The 15,285-nt window shown below is 39.3% G+C and overlaps 27 non-coding genes across 27 annotated transcripts; all 27 read right to left on the bottom strand.

Annotated features, from left to right (window-relative positions):
- Window positions 1-225: 225 nt before the first annotated feature.
- Trnag-ucc (transfer RNA glycine (anticodon UCC)) lies at window positions 226-297 on the bottom strand. Its single transcript has one exon. It is a non-coding gene; the product is annotated as a tRNA-Gly (tRNA).
- A 532-nt stretch (window positions 298-829) lies between these two features.
- Window positions 830-901, bottom strand: Trnag-ccc (transfer RNA glycine (anticodon CCC)). The gene has a single exon. It is a non-coding gene; the product is annotated as a tRNA-Gly (tRNA).
- A 114-nt stretch (window positions 902-1,015) lies between these two features.
- On the bottom strand, window positions 1,016-1,087 carry Trnag-ucc (transfer RNA glycine (anticodon UCC)). Its single transcript has one exon. It is a non-coding gene; the product is annotated as a tRNA-Gly (tRNA).
- Window positions 1,088-1,420: 333 nt separating this feature from the next.
- On the bottom strand, window positions 1,421-1,492 carry Trnag-ccc (transfer RNA glycine (anticodon CCC)). The gene has a single exon. It is a non-coding gene; the product is annotated as a tRNA-Gly (tRNA).
- Window positions 1,493-2,010: 518 nt separating this feature from the next.
- Trnag-ucc (transfer RNA glycine (anticodon UCC)) lies at window positions 2,011-2,082 on the bottom strand. Its single transcript has one exon. It is a non-coding gene; the product is annotated as a tRNA-Gly (tRNA).
- A 332-nt stretch (window positions 2,083-2,414) lies between these two features.
- Trnag-ccc (transfer RNA glycine (anticodon CCC)) lies at window positions 2,415-2,486 on the bottom strand. The gene has a single exon. It is a non-coding gene; the product is annotated as a tRNA-Gly (tRNA).
- Window positions 2,487-3,374: 888 nt separating this feature from the next.
- On the bottom strand, window positions 3,375-3,446 carry Trnag-ucc (transfer RNA glycine (anticodon UCC)). The gene has a single exon. It is a non-coding gene; the product is annotated as a tRNA-Gly (tRNA).
- Window positions 3,447-3,778: 332 nt separating this feature from the next.
- On the bottom strand, window positions 3,779-3,850 carry Trnag-ccc (transfer RNA glycine (anticodon CCC)). The gene has a single exon. It is a non-coding gene; the product is annotated as a tRNA-Gly (tRNA).
- A 518-nt stretch (window positions 3,851-4,368) lies between these two features.
- Trnag-ucc (transfer RNA glycine (anticodon UCC)) lies at window positions 4,369-4,440 on the bottom strand. Its single transcript has one exon. It is a non-coding gene; the product is annotated as a tRNA-Gly (tRNA).
- Window positions 4,441-4,570: 130 nt separating this feature from the next.
- On the bottom strand, window positions 4,571-4,642 carry Trnaa-cgc (transfer RNA alanine (anticodon CGC)). Its single transcript has one exon. It is a non-coding gene; the product is annotated as a tRNA-Ala (tRNA).
- Window positions 4,643-5,141: 499 nt separating this feature from the next.
- On the bottom strand, window positions 5,142-5,213 carry Trnag-ucc (transfer RNA glycine (anticodon UCC)). The gene has a single exon. It is a non-coding gene; the product is annotated as a tRNA-Gly (tRNA).
- Window positions 5,214-6,319: 1,106 nt separating this feature from the next.
- Window positions 6,320-6,391, bottom strand: Trnag-ucc (transfer RNA glycine (anticodon UCC)). The gene has a single exon. It is a non-coding gene; the product is annotated as a tRNA-Gly (tRNA).
- A 532-nt stretch (window positions 6,392-6,923) lies between these two features.
- On the bottom strand, window positions 6,924-6,995 carry Trnag-ccc (transfer RNA glycine (anticodon CCC)). Its single transcript has one exon. It is a non-coding gene; the product is annotated as a tRNA-Gly (tRNA).
- A 114-nt stretch (window positions 6,996-7,109) lies between these two features.
- Trnag-ucc (transfer RNA glycine (anticodon UCC)) lies at window positions 7,110-7,181 on the bottom strand. The gene has a single exon. It is a non-coding gene; the product is annotated as a tRNA-Gly (tRNA).
- Window positions 7,182-7,514: 333 nt separating this feature from the next.
- Trnag-ccc (transfer RNA glycine (anticodon CCC)) lies at window positions 7,515-7,586 on the bottom strand. The gene has a single exon. It is a non-coding gene; the product is annotated as a tRNA-Gly (tRNA).
- A 518-nt stretch (window positions 7,587-8,104) lies between these two features.
- Trnag-ucc (transfer RNA glycine (anticodon UCC)) lies at window positions 8,105-8,176 on the bottom strand. Its single transcript has one exon. It is a non-coding gene; the product is annotated as a tRNA-Gly (tRNA).
- A 332-nt stretch (window positions 8,177-8,508) lies between these two features.
- Trnag-ccc (transfer RNA glycine (anticodon CCC)) lies at window positions 8,509-8,580 on the bottom strand. Its single transcript has one exon. It is a non-coding gene; the product is annotated as a tRNA-Gly (tRNA).
- An 888-nt stretch (window positions 8,581-9,468) lies between these two features.
- Trnag-ucc (transfer RNA glycine (anticodon UCC)) lies at window positions 9,469-9,540 on the bottom strand. Its single transcript has one exon. It is a non-coding gene; the product is annotated as a tRNA-Gly (tRNA).
- Window positions 9,541-9,873: 333 nt separating this feature from the next.
- Trnag-ccc (transfer RNA glycine (anticodon CCC)) lies at window positions 9,874-9,945 on the bottom strand. The gene has a single exon. It is a non-coding gene; the product is annotated as a tRNA-Gly (tRNA).
- A 518-nt stretch (window positions 9,946-10,463) lies between these two features.
- Trnag-ucc (transfer RNA glycine (anticodon UCC)) lies at window positions 10,464-10,535 on the bottom strand. The gene has a single exon. It is a non-coding gene; the product is annotated as a tRNA-Gly (tRNA).
- A 333-nt stretch (window positions 10,536-10,868) lies between these two features.
- On the bottom strand, window positions 10,869-10,940 carry Trnag-ccc (transfer RNA glycine (anticodon CCC)). Its single transcript has one exon. It is a non-coding gene; the product is annotated as a tRNA-Gly (tRNA).
- Window positions 10,941-11,458: 518 nt separating this feature from the next.
- Trnag-ucc (transfer RNA glycine (anticodon UCC)) lies at window positions 11,459-11,530 on the bottom strand. The gene has a single exon. It is a non-coding gene; the product is annotated as a tRNA-Gly (tRNA).
- A 332-nt stretch (window positions 11,531-11,862) lies between these two features.
- On the bottom strand, window positions 11,863-11,934 carry Trnag-ccc (transfer RNA glycine (anticodon CCC)). Its single transcript has one exon. It is a non-coding gene; the product is annotated as a tRNA-Gly (tRNA).
- An 888-nt stretch (window positions 11,935-12,822) lies between these two features.
- Trnag-ucc (transfer RNA glycine (anticodon UCC)) lies at window positions 12,823-12,894 on the bottom strand. The gene has a single exon. It is a non-coding gene; the product is annotated as a tRNA-Gly (tRNA).
- A 333-nt stretch (window positions 12,895-13,227) lies between these two features.
- Window positions 13,228-13,299, bottom strand: Trnag-ccc (transfer RNA glycine (anticodon CCC)). The gene has a single exon. It is a non-coding gene; the product is annotated as a tRNA-Gly (tRNA).
- A 1,292-nt stretch (window positions 13,300-14,591) lies between these two features.
- On the bottom strand, window positions 14,592-14,663 carry Trnag-ucc (transfer RNA glycine (anticodon UCC)). Its single transcript has one exon. It is a non-coding gene; the product is annotated as a tRNA-Gly (tRNA).
- Window positions 14,664-14,996: 333 nt separating this feature from the next.
- Trnag-ccc (transfer RNA glycine (anticodon CCC)) lies at window positions 14,997-15,068 on the bottom strand. The gene has a single exon. It is a non-coding gene; the product is annotated as a tRNA-Gly (tRNA).
- Between the last annotated feature and the right edge of the window lie 217 nt (window positions 15,069-15,285).

The raw sequence follows: 15,285 nt of genomic DNA, 5'->3' as shown, positions 1-15,285 counted from the left end.
AACAAATATTGAGGACTGGCTATGGAGGTCATACAAAGATGTGCATCAGCCTGGTATCGAACCCGGATCTATTGCGCTAACCTTTACACCACTGATGCAGTTGTAACACATACTGTATTTCGACTAGAACCTTTGAGGTGAAAAGATAGCGTTACAAAGCCTGTGAGTTTGATTAAAAGAACCACAACAAATATTGAGGACTGGCCATGGTGTCATATAAAGATGTGCATCAGCCGGGAATCGAACCCGGATCTATTGCTTGGAAGGCAACAATGCTAACCTTTACACCACTGATGCAATTGAAACAGGTATTTCGTTTTTCAGAAAAAACGTTAGAGTTAAAAAGGTGGCGTAACGAGACCTGTGAGTTTGATGAAAAGAACCACAAAAAGTAATGGGGACTGGCTATGATGGTCATACAAAAAATGTGCATCAGCCGGGAATCGAACCCAGATCTATTGCTTCATAAACAATGCTAACCTTTACACCACTGATGCAATTGAAACAGTTATTTCGTTTTTCAGAAAAAACGTTAGAGGTACAAAGAATGCATAATGAGACCCGTGAGTTTGATGAAAAGAACCACAACAATTTTGGAGGGCTGGTTATGGAGGTCATACACAAATGTGCATCAGCCGGGAGTCGAATCTGGATATAATTCTGGGAAGGTAACAATGCTAACCTTTACACCACTAATCATATTGTAACACCTATACCGTGTTTCAGGAGAGACGTTTGAGGTAAAACGATGGCGTAAAATGACCTGTTAGTTTGATAAAAAAAACCACAAAAAATATTGGGGACTGGCCATGGTGGTCATAAAAAGATGTGCATCAGCCGGGAATCGAACCCGGATCAATTGCTTGGGAAGCAACAATGCTAACTTTTACACCACCAATGCAATTGTAACACATACCGTATTTCAGCAAAATCCTTTGAGGTGGAAAGATGGCGCAACAAAACCTGTGAGTTTGGTAAAAAGAACCACCACAAAAATTGAGGTTATACAAAGATGTGCATCAGCCGGGAATCGAACCCGGATCTATTGCTTGGAAGGCAACAATGCTAACCTTTACACCACTGATGCAATTGAAACAGGTATTTCGTTTTTCAGAAAAATTGTTAGAGTTAAAAAGATGGCGTAACGAGACCTGTGAGTTTGATGAAAAGAACCACAAAAATTTTTGAGGAATGGCTTTGGAGGTCATACAAAAATGTGCATCAGCCGGGAATTGAGTCCGGATATAATTCTAGGACTGTAACAATGCTAACCTTTACACAACTGACCATATTGTAACACTTATACCGTGTTTAAGGAAAGATGTTTGAGATAAAACGATGGCGTAACATGACCTGTTAGTTTGTTAAAAAGAACCACAAAAAGTAATGGGGACTGGCTATGATGGTCATACAAAAAATGTGCATCAGCCGGGAATAGAACCCGGATCTATTGCTTGGGAAGCAACAATGCTAACCTTTACACCACTGATGCAATTGAAACAGTTTTTTCGTTTTTCAGAAAAAACGTTAGAGGTACAAAGAATGCATAATGAGACCCGTGAGTTTGATGAAAAGAACCACAACAATTTTGGAGGACTGGCTATGGAGGTCATACACAAATGTGCATCAGCCGGGAGTCGAATCTGGATATAATTCTGGGAAGGTAACAATGCTAACCTATTTACCACTAATCATATTGTAACACCGATACCGTGTTTCAGGAGAGACGTTTGAGGTAAACCGATGGCGTAAAATGACCTGTTAGTTTGATAAAAAAAACCACAAAAAATATTGGGGACTGGACATGGTGGTCATAAAAAGATGTGCATCAGCCGAGAATCGAACCCGGATCTATTGCTTGGGAAGCAACAATACTAACTTTTACACTACCGATGCAATTGTAACATATACCATAATTCAGCAAAATCCTTTGAGGTGAAAAGATGACGCAACAAAACCTGTGAGTTTGGTAAAAAGAACCACCACAAAAATTGAGGTCATACAAAGATGTGCATCAGCCGGGAATCAAACCCAGATCTATTGCTTGGAAGGCAACAATGCTAACCTTTACACCACTGATGCAATTGAAACAGGTATTTCGTTTTTCAGAAAAAACGTTAGAGTTAAAAAGATGGCGTAACGAGACCTGTGAGTTTGATGAAAAGAACCACAACAATTTTTGAGGAATGGCTTTGGAGGTCATACAAAAATGTGCATCAGCCGGGAATTGAGTTCGGATATAATTCTAGGACTGTAACAATGCTAACCTTTACACAACTGACCATATTGTAACACTTATACCGTGTTTCAGGAGAGACGTTTGAGGTAAAACGATGGCGTAAAATGACCTGTTAGTTTGATAAAAAAAACCACAAAAAATATTGGGGACTGGCCATGGTGGTCATAAAAAGATGTGCATCAGCCGGGAATCGAACCCGGATCAATTGCTTGGGAAGCAACAATGCTAACTTTTACACCACCAATGCAATTGTAACGCACACCGTATTTCAGCAAAATCCTTTGAGGTGGAAAGATGGCGCAACAAAACCTGTGAGTTTGATAAAAAGAACCACAACAAAAATTGAGGTCATACAAAGATGTGCATGAGCCGGGAAACGAACTTGGATCTATTGTTTGGAAAGCAACAATACTAACATTTACCCCACTGATGCCCTTAAAACACTTACATTATGTTTTACCGAAAACGTGTGAGGTAGCATGATGCCTCAACAAAACCTGTTAATTTGATAAAACAAACCTCAATAACAATTGAAGGCTTGCAGAAGCGGTCATATAAAGATGCGCATCAGCCGGCAATTGAACACGGATCTATTGTTTAGACGTCAACCATGCAAACTGTTACACCACTGATGCAAGCACAACATTTTTATTATATTTCAGAAAACGTGCTTGAGGTAATTTGATGGCGCAATAAATCCTGTGAATTTGATGAAAAGAACCACAACAAATATTGAGGACTGGCTATGGAGGTCATACAAAGATGTGCATCAGCCTGGTATCGAACCCGGATCTATTCCGCTAAACTTTACACCACTGATGCAGTTGTAACACATACTGTATTTCGACTAGAACCTTTGAGGTGAAAAGATAGCGTTACAAAGCCTGTGAGTTTGATTAAAAGAACCACAACAAATATTGAGGACTGACCATGGTGTCATATAAAGATGTGCATCAGCTGCGAATCGAACCCGGATCCATTGCTTGTCAAGCAACAATGCTAACTTTTACACTACCGATGCAATTGTAACATATACCATAATTCAGCAAAATCCTTTGAGGTGAAAAGATGACGCAACAAAACCTGTGAGTTTGGTAAAAAAAACCACCACAAAAATTGAGATCATACAAAGATGTGCATCAGCCGGGAATCGAACCCAGATCTATTGCTTGGAAGGCAACAATGCTAACCTTTACACCACTGATGCAATTGAAACAAGTATTTCGTTTTTCAGAAAAAACATTATAGTTAAAAAGATGGCGTAACGAGACCTGTGAGTTTGATGAAAAGAACCACAAAAATTTTTGAGGAATGGCTTTGGAGGTCATACAAAAATGTGCATCAGCCGGGAATTGAGTCCCGATATAATTCTAGGACTGTAACAGTGCTAACCTTTACACAACTGACCATATTGTAATACTTATACCGTGTTTAAGGAAAGATGTTTGAGATAAAACGATGGCGTAACATAAACTGTTAGTTTGTTAAAAAGAACCACAAAAAGTAATGGGGCTGGCTATGATGGTCATACAAAAAGTGTGCATCAGCCGGGAATCGAACCCGGATCTATTGCTTGGGAAGCAACAATGCTAACCTTTACACCACTGATGCAATTGAAACAGTTATTTCGTTTTTCAGAAAAAACGTTAGAGGTACAAATAATGCATAATGAGACCCGTGAGTTTGATGAAAAGAACCACAAAAATTTTGGAGGACTGGCTATGGAGGTCATACACAAATGTGCATCAGCCGGGAGTCGAATCTGGATATAATTCTGGGAAGGTAACAATGCTAACCTTTACACCACTAATCATATTGTAACACCTTTACCGTGTTTCAGGAGAGACGTTTGAGGTAAAACGATGGCGTAAAATGACCTGTTAGTTTGATAAAAAAAACCACAAAAAATATTGGGGACTGGCCATGGTGGTCATAAAAAGATGTGCATCAGCCGGGAATCAAACCCGGATCAATTGCTTGGGAAGCAACAATGCTAACTTTTACACCACCAATGCAATTGTAACACATACCGTATTTCAGCAAAATCCTTTGAGGTAGAAAGATGGCGCAACAAAACCTGTGAGTTTGGTAAAAAGAACCACCACAAAAATTGAGGTCATACAAAGATATGCATCAGCCGGGAATCGAACCCAGATCTATTGCTTGGAAGGCAACAATGCTAACCTTTACACCACTGATGCAATTGAAACAGGTATTTCGTTTTTCAGAAAAAATGTTAGAGTTAAAAAGATGGCGTAACGAGACCTGTGAGTTTGATGAAAAGAACCACAAAAAATATTGGGGACTGGCCATGGTGGTCATAAAAAGATGTGCATCAGCCGGGAATCGAACCCGGATCAATTGCTTGCGAAGCAACAATGCTAACTTTTACACCACCAATGCAATTGTAACACATACCGTATTTCAACAAAATCCTTTGAGGTGGAAAGATGGCGCAACAAAAACCTGTGAGTTTGATAAAAAGAACCACAACAAAAATTGAGGTAACACAAAGATGTGAATGAGCCGAGAATCGAACCCGGATCTATTGCTTGGAAGGCAACAATGCTAACCTTTACACCACTGATGCAGTTGTAACACCTACCGTATTTCGATTAGAACCTTTGAGGTGAAAAGATGGCGTTACAAAGCCTGTGAGTTTGACTAAAAGAACCACAACAAATAATGAGGACTGCCATGGTGTCATATAAAGATGCGCATCAGCTGCGAATCGAACCCGGATCTATTGCTTGGGAAGCAACAATGCTAACTTTTACACTACCGATGCAATTGTAACATATACCATAATTCAGCAAAATCCTTTGAGGTGAAAAGATGGCGCAACAAAACCTGTGAGTTTGGTAAAAAGAACCACCACAAAAATTGAGATCATACAAAGATGTGCATCAGCCGGGAATCGAACCCAGATCTATTGCTTGGAAGGCAACAATGCTAACCTTTACACCACTGATGCAATTGAAACAGGTATTTCGTTTTTCAGAAAAAACGTTAGAGTTAAAAAGATGGCGTAACGAGACCTGTGAGTTTGATGAAAAGAACCACAACAATTTTTGAGGAATGGCTTTGGAGGTCATACAAAAATGTGCATCAGCCGGGAATTGAGTCCGGATATAATTCTAGGACTGTAACAATGCTAACTTTTACACAACTGACCATATTGTAACACTTATACCGTGTTTCAGGAGAGACGTTTGAGGTAAACCGATGGCGTAAAATGACCTGTTAGTTTGATAAAAAAAACCACAAAAAATATTGGGGACTGGCCATGGTGGTCATAAAAAGATGTGCATCAGCCGGGAATCGAACCCAGATCAATTGCTTGGGAAGCAACAATGCTAACTTTTACCCCACCAATGCAATTGTAACACATACCGTATTTCAGCAAAATCCTTTGAGGTGGAAAGATGGCGCAACAAAACCTGTGAGTTTGATAAAAAGAACCACAACAAAAATTGAGGTCATACAAAGATGTGCATGAGCCGGGAAACGAACTTGGATCTATTGTTTGGAAAGCAACAATACTAACATTTACCCCACTGATGCCCTTAAAACACTTATATTATGTTTTACCGAAAACGTGTGAGGTAGCATGATGCCTCAACAAAACTTGTTAATTTGATAAAACAAACCTCAATAACAATTGAAGGCTTGCAGAAGTGGTCATATAAAGATGCGCATCAGCCGGCAATTGAACACGGATTTATTGTTTAGACGTCAACCATGCAAACTGTTACACCACTGATGCAAGCACAACATTTTTATTATATTTCAGAAAACGTGCTTGAGGTAATTTGATGGCGCAATAAATCCTGTGAATTTGATGAAAAGAACCACAACAAATATTGAGGACTGGCTATGGAGGTCATACAAAGATGTGCATCAGCCTGGTATCGAACCCGGATCTATTGCGCTAACCTTTACACCACTGATGCAGTTGTAACACATACTGTATTTCGACTAGAACCTTTGAGGTGAAAAGATAGCGTTACAAAGCCTGTGAGTTTGATTAAAAGAACCACAACAAATATTGAGGACTGGCCATGGTGTCATATAAAGATGTGCATCAGCCGGGAATCGAACCCGGATCTATTGCTTGGAAGGCAACAATGCTAACCTTTACACCACTGATGCAATTGAAACAGGTATTTCGTTTTTCAGAAAAAACGTTAGAGTTAAAAAGGTGGCGTAACGAGACCTGTGAGTTTGATGAAAAGAACCACAAAAAGTAATGGGGACTGGCTATGATGGTCATACAAAAAATGTGCATCAGCCGGGAATCGAACCCAGATCTATTGCTTCATAAACAATGCTAACCTTTACACCACTGATGCAATTGAAACAGTTATTTCGTTTTTCAGAAAAAACGTTAGAGGTACAAAGAATGCATAATGAGACCCGTGAGTTTGATGAAAAGAACCACAACAATTTTGGAGGGCTGGTTATGGAGGTCATACACAAATGTGCATCAGCCGGGAGTCGAATCTGGATATAATTCTGGGAAGGTAACAATGCTAACCTTTACACCACTAATCATATTGTAACACCTATACCGTGTTTCAGGAGAGACGTTTGAGGTAAAACGATGGCGTAAAATGACCTGTTAGTTTGATAAAAAAAACCACAAAAAATATTGGGGACTGGCCATGGTGGTCATAAAAAGATGTGCATCAGCCGGGAATCGAACCCGGATCAATTGCTTGGGAAGCAACAATGCTAACTTTTACACCACCAATGCAATTGTAACACATACCGTATTTCAGCAAAATCCTTTGAGGTGGAAAGATGGCGCAACAAAACCTGTGAGTTTGGTAAAAAGAACCACCACAAAAATTGAGGTTATACAAAGATGTGCATCAGCCGGGAATCGAACCCGGATCTATTGCTTGGAAGGCAACAATGCTAACCTTTACACCACTGATGCAATTGAAACAGGTATTTCGTTTTTCAGAAAAATTGTTAGAGTTAAAAAGATGGCGTAACGAGACCTGTGAGTTTGATGAAAAGAACCACAAAAATTTTTGAGGAATGGCTTTGGAGGTCATACAAAAATGTGCATCAGCCGGGAATTGAGTCCGGATATAATTCTAGGACTGTAACAATGCTAACCTTTACACAACTGACCATATTGTAACACTTATACCGTGTTTAAGGAAAGATGTTTGAGATAAAACGATGGCGTAACATGACCTGTTAGTTTGTTAAAAAGAACCACAAAAAGTAATGGGGACTGGCTATGATGGTCATACAAAAAATGTGCATCAGCCGGGAATAGAACCCGGATCTATTGCTTGGGAAGCAACAATGCTAACCTTTACACCACTGATGCAATTGAAACAGTTTTTTCGTTTTTCAGAAAAAACGTTAGAGGTACAAAGAATGCATAATGAGACCCGTGAGTTTGATGAAAAGAACCACAACAATTTTGGAGGACTGGCTATGGAGGTCATACACAAATGTGCATCAGCCGGGAGTCGAATCTGGATATAATTCTGGGAAGGTAACAATGCTAACCTATTTACCACTAATCATATTGTAACACCGATACCGTGTTTCAGGAGAGACGTTTGAGGTAAACCGATGGCGTAAAATGACCTGTTAGTTTGATAAAAAAAACCACAAAAAATATTGGGGACTGGACATGGTGGTCATAAAAAGATGTGCATCAGCCGAGAATCGAACCCGGATCTATTGCTTGGGAAGCAACAATACTAACTTTTACACTACCGATGCAATTGTAACATATACCATAATTCAGCAAAATCCTTTGAGGTGAAAAGATGACGCAACAAAACCTGTGAGTTTGGTAAAAAGAACCACCACAAAAATTGAGGTCATACAAAGATGTGCATCAGCCGGGAATCAAACCCAGATCTATTGCTTGGAAGGCAACAATGCTAACCTTTACACCACTGATGCAATTGAAACAGGTATTTCGTTTTTCAGAAAAAACGTTAGAGTTAAAAAGATGGCGTAACGAGACCTGTGAGTTTGATGAAAAGAACCACAACAATTTTTGAGGAATGGCTTTGGAGGTCATACAAAAATGTGCATCAGCCGGGAATTGAGTTCGGATATAATTCTAGGACTGTAACAATGCTAACCTTTACACAACTGACCATATTGTAACACTTATACCGTGTTTCAGGAGAGACGTTTGAGGTAAAACGATGGCGTAAAATGACCTGTTAGTTTGATAAAAAAAACCACAAAAAATATTGGGGACTGGCCATGGTGGTCATAAAAAGATGTGCATCAGCCGGGAATCGAACCCGGATCAATTGCTTGGGAAGCAACAATGCTAACTTTTACACCACCAATGCAATTGTAACGCACACCGTATTTCAGCAAAATCCTTTGAGGTGGAAAGATGGCGCAACAAAACCTGTGAGTTTGATAAAAAGAACCACAACAAAAATTGAGGTCATACAAAGATGTGCATGAGCCGGGAAACGAACTTGGATCTATTGTTTGGAAAGCAACAATACTAACATTTACCCCACTGATGCCCTTAAAACACTTACATTATGTTTTACCGAAAACGTGTGAGGTAGCATGATGCCTCAACAAAACCTGTTAATTTGATAAAACAAACCTCAATAACAATTGAAGGCTTGCAGAAGCGGTCATATAAAGATGCGCATCAGCCGGCAATTGAACACGGATCTATTGTTTAGACGTCAACCATGCAAACTGTTACACCACTGATGCAAGCACAACATTTTTATTATATTTCAGAAAACGTGCTTGAGGTAATTTGATGGCGCAATAAATCCTGTGAATTTGATGAAAAGAACCACAACAAATATTGAGGACTGGCTATGGAGGTCATACAAAGATGTGCATCAGCCTGGTATCGAACCCGGATCTATTGCGCTAAACTTTACACCACTGATGCAGTTGTAACACATACTGTATTTCGACTAGAACCTTTGAGGTGAAAAGATAGCGTTACAAAGCCTGTGAGTTTGATTAAAAGAACCACAACAAATATTGAGGACTGACCATGGTGTCATATAAAGATGTGCATCAGCTGCGAATCGAACCCGGATCCATTGCTTGTCAAGCAACAATGCTAACTTTTACACTACCGATGCAATTGTAACATATACCATAATTCAGCAAAATCCTTTGAGGTGAAAAGATGACGCAACAAAACCTGTGAGTTTGGTAAAAAAAACCACCACAAAAATTGAGATCATACAAAGATGTGCATCAGCCGGGAATCGAACCCAGATCTATTGCTTGGAAGGCAACAATGCTAACCTTTGCACCACTGATGCAATTGAAACAAGTATTTCGTTTTTCAGAAAAAACATTATAGTTAAAAAGATGGCGTAACGAGACCTGTGAGTTTGATGAAAAGAACCACAAAAATTTTTGAGGAATGGCTTTGGAGGTCATACAAAAATGTGCATCAGCCGGGAATTGAGTCCCGATATAATTCTAGGACTGTAACAGTGCTAACCTTTACACAACTGACCATATTGTAATACTTATACCGTGTTTAAGGAAAGATGTTTGAGATAAAACGATGGCGTAACATAAACTGTTAGTTTGTTAAAAAGAACCACAAAAAGTAATGGGGACTGGCTATGATGGTCATACAAAAAGTGTGCATCAGCCGGGAATCGAACCCGGATCTATTGCTTGGGAAGCAACAATGCTAACCTTTACACCACTGATGCAATTGAAACAGTTATTTCGTTTTTCAGAAAAAACGTTAGAGGTACAAATAATGCATAATGAGACCCGTGAGTTTGATGAAAAGAACCACAAAAATTTTGGAGGACTGGCTATGGAGGTCATACACAAATGTGCATCAGCCGGGAGTCGAATCTGGATATAATTCTGGGAAGGTAACAATGCTAACCTTTACACCACTAATCATATTGTAACACCTTTACCGTGTTTCAGGAGAGACGTTTGAGGTAAAACGATGGCGTAAAATGACCTGTTAGTTTGATAAAAAAAACCACAAAAAATATTGGGGACTGGCCATGGTGGTCATAAAAAGATGTGCATCAGCCGGGAATCAAACCCGGATCAATTGCTTGGGAAGCAACAATGCTAACTTTTACACCACCAATGCAATTGTAACACATACCGTATTTCAGCAAAATCCTTTGAGGTAGAAAGATGGCGCAACAAAACCTGTGAGTTTGGTAAAAAGAACCACCACAAAAATTGAGGTCATACAAAGATATGCATCAGCCGGGAATCGAACCCAGATCTATTGCTTGGAAGGCAACAATGCTAACCTTTACACCACTGATGCAATTGAAACAGGTATTTCGTTTTTCAGAAAAAATGTTAGAGTTAAAAAGATGGCGTAACGAGACCTGTGAGTTTGATGAAAAGAACCACAAAAATTTTTGAGGAATGGCTTTGGAGGTCATACAAAAATGTGCATCAGCCGGGAATTGAGTCCGGATATAATTCTAGGACTGTAACAATGCTAACCTTTACACAACTGACCATATTGTAACACTTATACCGTGTTTAAGGAAAGATGTTTGAGATAAAACGATGGCGTAACATGACCTGTTAGTTTGTTAAAAAGAACCACAAAAAGTAATGGGGACTGGCTATGATGGTCATACAAAAAATGTGCATCAGCCGGGAATAGAACCCGGATCTATTGCTTGGGAAGCAACAATGCTAACCTTTACACCACTGATGCAATTGAAACAGTTATTTCGTTTTTCAGAAAAAACGTTAGAGGTACAAAGAATGCATAATGAGACCCGTGAGTTTGATGAAAAGAACCACAACAATTTTGGAGGACTGGCTATGGAGGTCATACACAAATGTGCATCAGCCGGGAGTCGAATCTGGATATAATTCTGGGAAGGTAACAATGCTAACCTATTTACCACTAATCATATTGTAACACCGATACCGTGTTTCAGGAGAGACGTTTGAGTTAAACCGATGGCGTAAAATGACCTGTTAGTTTGATAAAAAAAACCACAAAAAATATTGGGGACTGGACATGGTGGTCATAAAAAGATGTGCATCAGCCGAGAATCGAACCCGGATCTATTGCTTGGGAAGCAACAATACTAACTTTTACACTACCGATGCAATTGTAACATATACCATAATTCAGCAAAATCCTTTGAGGTGAAAAGATGACGCAACAAAACCTGTGAGTTTGGTAAAAAGAACCACCACAAAAATTGAGGTCATACAAAGATGTGCATCAGCCGGGAATCGAACCCGGATCTATTGCTTGGAAGGCAACAATGCTAACCTTTACACCACTGATGCAATTGAAACAGGTATTTCGTTTTACAGAAAAAACGTTAGAGTTAAAAAGATGGCGTAACGAGACCTGTGAGTTTGATGAAAAGAACCACAACAATTTTTGAGGAATGGCTTTGGAGGTCATACAAAAATGTGCATCAGCTGGGAATTGAGTTCGGATATAATTCTAGGACTGTAACAATGCTAACCTTTACACAACTGACCATATTGTAACACTTATACCGTGTTTCAGGAGAGACGTTTGAGGTAAAACGATGGCGTAAAATGACCTGTTAGTTTGATAAAAAAAACCACAAAAAATATTGGGGACTGGCCATGGTGGCCATAAAAAGATGTGCATCAGCCGGGAATCGAACCCGGATCAATTGCTTGGGAAGCAACAATGCTAACTTCTACACCACCAATGCAATTGTAACACATACCGTATTTCAACAAAATCCTTTGAGGTGGAAAGATGGCGCAACAAAACCTGTGAGTTTGATAAAAAGAACCACAACAAAAATTGAGGTCATACAAAGATGTGCATGAGCCGGGAAACGAACTTGGATCTATTGTTTGGAAAGCAACAATACTAACATTTACCCCACTGATGCCCTTAAAACACTTATATTATGTTTTACCGAAAACGTGTGAGGTAGCATGATGCCTCAACAAAACTTGTTAATTTGATAAAACAAACCTCAATAACAATTGAAGGCTTGCAGAAGTGGTCATATAAAGATGCGCATCAGCCGGCAATTGAACACGGATCTATTGTTTAGACTTCAACCATGCAAACTGTTACACCACTGATGCAAGCACAACATTTTTATTATATTTCAGAAAACGTGCTTGAGGTAATTTGATGGCGCAACAAATCCTGTGAATTTGATGAAAAGAACCACAACAAATATTGAGGACTGGCTATGGAGGTCATACAAAAATGTGCATCAGCCTGGTATCGAACCCGGATCTATTGCGCTAACCTTTACACCACTGATGCAGTTGTAACACATACTGTATTTCGACTAGAACCTTTGAGGTGAAAAGATAGCGTTACAAAGCCTGTGAGTTTGATTAAAAGAACCACAACAAATATTGAGGACTGACCATGGTGTCATATAAAGATGTGCATCAGCTGCGAATCGAACCCGGATCTATTGCTTGTCAAGCAACAATGCTAACTTTTACACTACCGATGCAATTGTAACATATACCATAATTCAGCAAAATCCTTTGAGGTGAAAAGATGACGCAACAAAACCTGTGAGTTTGGTAAAAAGAACCACCACAAAAATTGAGGTCATACAAAGATGTGCATCAGCCGGGAATCAAACCCAGATCTATTGCTTGGAAGGCAACAATGCTAACCTTTACACCACTGATGCAATTGAAACAGGTATTTCGTTTTTCAGAAAAAACGTTAGAGTTAAAAAGATGGCGTAACGAGACCTGTGAGTTTGATGAAAAGAACCACAAAAATTTTTGAGGAATGGCTTTGGAGGTCATACAAAAATGTGCATCAGCCGCGAATTGAGTTCGGATATAATTCTAGGACTGTAACAATGCTAACCTTTACACAACTGACCATATTGTAACACTTATACCGTGTTTAAGGAAAGATGTTTGAGATAAAACGATGGCGTAACATGACCTGTTAGTTTGTTAAAAAGAACCACAAAAAGTAATGGGGACTGGCTATGATGGTCATACAAAAAATGTGCATCAGCCGGGAATCGAACCCGGATCTATTGCTTGGGAAGCAACAATGCTAACCTTTACACCACTGATGCAATTGAAACAGTTATTTCGTTTTTCAGAAAAAACGTTAGAGGTACAAAGAATGCATAATGAGACCTGTGAGTTTGATGAAAAGAACCACAACAATTTTTGAGGAATGGCTTTGGAGGTCATACAAAATGTGCATCAGACGGGAATTGAGTTCGGATATAATTCTAGGACTGTAACAATGCTAACTTTTACACAACTGACCATATTGTAACACTTATACCGTGTTTCAGGAGAGACGTTTGAGGTAAAACGATGGCGTAAAATGACCTGTTAGTTTGATAAAAAAAACCACAAAAAATATTGGGGACTGGCCATGGTGGTCATAAAAAGATGTGCATCAGCCGGGAATCGAACCCAGATCAATTGCTTGGGAAGCAACAATGCTAACTTTTACCCCACCAATGCAATTGTAACACATACCGTATTTCAGCAAAATCCTTTGAGGTGGAAAGATGGCGCAACAAAACCTGTGAGTTTGATAAAAAGAACCACAACAAAAATTGAGGTCATACAAAGATGTGCATGAGCCGGGAAACAAACTTGGATCTATTGTTTGGAAAGCAACAATACTAACATTTACCCCACTGATGCCCTTAAAACACTTATATTATGTTTTACCGAAAACGTGTGAGGTAGCATGATGCCTCAACAAAACTTGTTAATTTGATAAAACAAACCTCAATAACAATTGAAAGCTTGCAGAAGTGGTCATATAAAGATGCGCATCAGCCGGCAATTGAACACGGATCTATTGTTTAGACGTCAACCATGCAAACTGTTACACCACTGATGCAAGCACAACATTTTTATTATATTTCAGAAAACGTGCTTGAGGTAATTTGATGGCGCAATAAATCCTGTGAGTTTGATAAAAAGAACCACAACAAAAATTGAGGTCATACAAAGATGTGCATGAGCCTGGAATCGAACCCGGATCTATTGCTTGGAAGGCAACAATGCTAACCTTTACACCACTGATGCAGTTGTAACACCTACCGTATTTCGATTAGAACCTTTGAGGTGAAAAGATGGCGTTACAAAGCCTGTGAGTTTGATTAAAAGAACCACAACAAATATTGAGGACTGGTCATGGTGTCATATAAAGATGTGCATCAGCTGCGAATCGAACCCGGATCTATTGCTTGTCAAGCAACAATGCTAACTTTTACACTACCGATGCAATTGTAACATATACCATAATTCAGCAAAATCCTTTGAGGTGAAAAGATGACGCAACAAAACCTGTGAGTTTGGTAAAAAGAACCCCCACAAAAATTGAGGTCATACAAAGATGTGCATCAGCCGGGAATCAAACCCAGATCTATTGCTTGGAAGGCAACAATGCTAACCTTTACACCACTGATGCAATTGAAACAGGTATTTCGTTTTTCAGAAAAAACGTTAGAGTTAAAAAGATGGCGTAACGAGACCTGTGAGTTTGATGAAAAGAACCACAAAAATTTTTGAGGAATGGCTTTGGAGGTCATACAAAAATGTGCATCAGCCGCGAATTGAGTTCGGATATAATTCTAGGACTGTGACAATGCTAACCTTTACACAACTGACCATATTGTAACACTTATACCGTGTTTAAGGAAAGATGTTTGAGATAAAACGATGGCGTAACATGACCTGTTAGTTTGTTAAAAAGAACCACAAAAAGTAATGGGGACTGGCTATGATGGTCATACAAAAAATGTGCATCAGCCGGGAATCGAACCCGGATCTATTGCTTGGGAAGCAACAATGCTAACCTTTACACCACTGATGCAATTGAAACAGTTATTTCGTTTTTCAGAAAAAACGTTAGAGGTACAAAGAATGCATAATGAGACCCGTGAGTTTGATGAAAAGAACCACAACAATTTTGGAGGACTGGTTATGGAGGTCATACACAAATGGGCATCAGCCGGGAGTCGAATCTGGATATAATTCTGAGAAGGTAACAATGCGAACCTTTACACCACTAATCATATTGTAACACCTAT

This window comes from Watersipora subatra, chromosome 8 (assembly GCF_963576615.1).
Source record: "Watersipora subatra chromosome 8, tzWatSuba1.1, whole genome shotgun sequence".
Taxonomy (NCBI): domain Eukaryota; kingdom Metazoa; phylum Bryozoa; class Gymnolaemata; order Cheilostomatida; family Watersiporidae; genus Watersipora; species Watersipora subatra.
Note: the sequence above shows the minus strand (reverse complement) of the source record. Positions and strands in the feature narration are given on the sequence as shown.